The sequence below is a fragment of the Atta colombica genome, unplaced genomic scaffold, assembly GCF_001594045.1.
Source record: "Atta colombica isolate Treedump-2 unplaced genomic scaffold, Acol1.0 scaffold134, whole genome shotgun sequence".
NCBI classification, from domain to species: domain Eukaryota; kingdom Metazoa; phylum Arthropoda; class Insecta; order Hymenoptera; family Formicidae; genus Atta; species Atta colombica.
Window position 1 is genome coordinate 686,609 of NW_017259222.1, and position 3,927 is coordinate 690,535.

The following is a 3,927-nucleotide window of genomic DNA, read 5'->3' on the forward strand; positions in this document are numbered from 1 at the left end:
TTAATTCTTTCGAAAATAATTTTTGATCCAAGTTATTCTAAATTTTATCGCTACTCTCTAAATCTGAATCAGTGGATAGTCATTAATTACCAAGTGGCCTACTTTGCACTGATAATCAGTTCAACTAAAAAAAAAAAGAATGTTTATATAACTAAACTTATATAACTACTAATATTTGCACGTTAATTTCAATCTTCCAATCTTCATTGAATTTAAAACAAGGTTAATTAGATCATATCATAAAGATTAGTTAGGTTAGGGATCTCATATTTCATTCACTGATTACCAGTGGCATACTTGGCATTGATTACTAGTGGCATACTTGGTACTGATATCAGTGATTATCCACTGATTCAAATTTAGATAGTAAATTTTATTATTATATTACATAAAATTTGAAATTGCGATTTACAGTAATCTATAATTCTTTCATTAGTTTAAAAATATGTTTCCCTAATTTCACTAATAATTAATTTTTTCATTCCTCGTTATGCTTTGAATCTGATGTTTCGTGGATTTTTTTTCTAAGTATGAATTTTTTATTCATATAAATGTATGTATTTATACTTATAAAACGTATTCAAATAAAACTTCTTCTGAATGGGTTAATATAAGGCACGCGATATAATCTCGCGATGGTTATCTACAACAATGATCTCATTTGTTATTTAGTTTAATACACATACATAGCGTTATAGTAAACAAGCGAAAGCGTCTCTGTAATACGATTATAAGAGATTGTGATTTACTCAAATCTTAAATAGCGTATTTTATTTAATTGTAATTAAATATACCATTTATAACCAATATCCTCGACTCCTAAATCTCATTAATTTCAAGCTGCGATTTTAAAAATTACAAATCTTCAATTTTATAAACATTTATATTTAAATTGATCTTACAACGATCATATCTTTTATATTATTATTATTTTATGCAATTATGTTACGATTCGTGAATCGGTATAAAAGAAAAAAAAGAAGAATATATGTTCGATCTAATAAAAATAAAGTTACTCTGACTGGATTCAATATAGTTGCGCGATCATTATTCATAATTGGCCAGCTCCTTTCTTTAATGCTTGCATTGTTAGATAATAGCGTTACTTGGATTTATAAGAGAATGCAATATCGTGAGGATTCCGCACGATGAAAGGGTAGTTATGATTAGATTAGGCATGTTAAGAACATTGCGGAAATTAAAATTTCAAACAGATGTACGTTACAAAACTGGACGGATATTGTCGGCGATATTATTATAGTTTTTATAATCTTATTTCGATTTCTTACAATCCCGCTATATACCATAATTACACGCTTGATATAATTGCAAGCAATTACTGCTAATTACTGTTTAATATGAATTAAATTGTTCTGACGTCACGCGGCGAAGGTTTGATCATTTTTCGAATCGCGTGTGACTGTAATTATGGGTCGAACATAATTACGAATAATTATCGGTAATTATTTAGTAATCCGAGGTCGATTGTCGCTCGACGGAATTGAAAAACCATTTATAAACTTCTGACATGGAAATTCTTTATAATCGCCGATTTTGCGAAATTATATTCTGGGTTCAATAGGTACTGTGGTACAAAGTATAATTATCAAGAATAATTTCGAGGAACGTGATCCACTAATTAAAATGTCAAGGTGAAAGTTCACATAAAAAGAGTTTTTCTTAAGAGTAGGTAATATAATATATATATATATATATATATATATATGAACAAAGCGACACGGAAAAAATGATTTGCTGAAATATTTAAAAATTTCACATACTGTAAAAAGTATTATCAAATTTAATATACCTTTAAATTACACAAGTTAAATTTAATGTATTTGTAACTGAAAAGTATATTTGTGTACTAAGACTAACTGTAATTTAGTTTTTAAATAAATCATTCATTACTTTTCAGTTATCTTATAACCACAAGCTTCCTTTACGTGTTACTTAAATAATGAAATTGTTAACAGTATAAATACAGACTTGAAGTTTATTAGACTATCAAAATGTAGGACATTCAAGCATGATATGTGTAAAAAGTTTTGACATTCTAGTAACTACAAGTTTGAGCGTCTTACGTAATTATTTTAATGATCCAATAAAATTATTTTCAAGTCTGTATCTAAATAAATTGTTCAATTGTTTCACTTCAGCAAAATCGTTCTTTTTTTCATGTATAGACAATAATTTTAATAATATTAAAAATAATTTTATAATATTAAAAATCATTTTAAATACCGCGACGTGAACAACATAAACAATTAAGAATAAAATTTAAGCGGTCAAGTTAGATCTTAATACAATTTAAAAACAATCTAAAAACAATTTGTGTAAATTTTTATATATCACAATTCCAATCCTGTAAATTGTGCGGCAAAATTATTTTCAGTCTTGAAACGCAATCAGAATTAAAAATCAGTAATATCTTCAAATTAAAATTAATATAAATCTTATATCTTCTCGAAGTAAGCATTCCATTTTTACAACTGTGATATATATATATATAGGTTAATTACACGCACGCACATATCCACACACACACACACACACACACACACACACGCGCGCGCGCGCGCATACATATGTATGAGCTATTTGTAGGTATGTTGAAATTGAGACTGAATTCGCATTCCGTACGAATACGCGTGACCGGCATTATTGGCTCGCAATGTGGTATATCGGTGATTATTACACCAATCAATTCGCGTCCGAAGGAAGGGAGGGTCTGTGATGGCGTGGCGAAAAGGTTTAATTACGTACGTCTTGGCGATGACGAAGACAAATACCTAAGTGTGATTGCCAGTAGTAAACTCGTCGAGTTTTCGATCAGCTGGTACCACCGTGACTAAAGTTCCTCGAGGTGCCGACCACGATGCCGCGCGAGACCGCTGCCTGTTACCGCTTGAACGTGATTGAGTTGCACCGAATTCAGAAAGATCGTTTTGTCATACCGACGATTCAATAAAAAAAAATTGTCGTTTCTCTACTATTGAATTATTCTTCCATCGACTAGCAAACATGAATTATTTCGCGCTATTATATGGCACAATGTCAATAATTAAACTTAAATTTATATTTCACAATATTTTCCATATCGAAGTTAATATTCTACTTTCATAAATATATATTTATATATATATAATATCTACAATTTATATTCTATTAATTAAAATTAGTTACAGTTAATATAATTAATTTATACATTTTGAATATATTCTTCTATTCTTCTAATTATTTTACTTATATGACCTAATTATACGATCTTTAATTATACGATCTAATTATTCTTATTGCAAGTATTAAAAAATAATACTTTTGAAATACTATCCGTAAAGAAGCAGATTTTCTACGCACTCTCGAAAAGCTTATTAACCTTTGTTAATTGCAACCCATTCTTAAATTCGCATCCCGAAATATCTGGTGGCTTAAGGGCACTCCTCTTTAGGCAGGACTGTCGATCTTCTACGCTTTTACTCAGCAATCTGTCTCTCGAAGCCGACAGCGGTGGTGTCACGCCTAGTAGCCGCGGCTAGCCGCGCGCGCGTCGGCAGAAATTTTAATAAACGGTTCCTCGGGTTACCGATACCCGTATACATGCGTAAACACGCACGTACACGGCAAAGTGTTGGAGGTGTTGCCTGGTAGCCGGTAGGACGACGCGGCCAGGGGAGAGAGGTTAATCACCCACGCTGGATTTTAATAAACGGTTCGGGGGGCAAACAAAGCTGGCCATCAATAACCACGGCGCTGCCTCGCTCTCTCATTCTCTCATTTCTTCTCTTTTCCTCTATCCCAGCACCGGAGGCCCCCACAGCCCACCTCGCCGCCTGACCGACCCGCGGCCATGCCAGGGCCTTTGCCACCAGCTTGTCGAGTCTCGCAGCGGACAGCGAGATAGGCGGAGATTGTATCTCCGTGGTT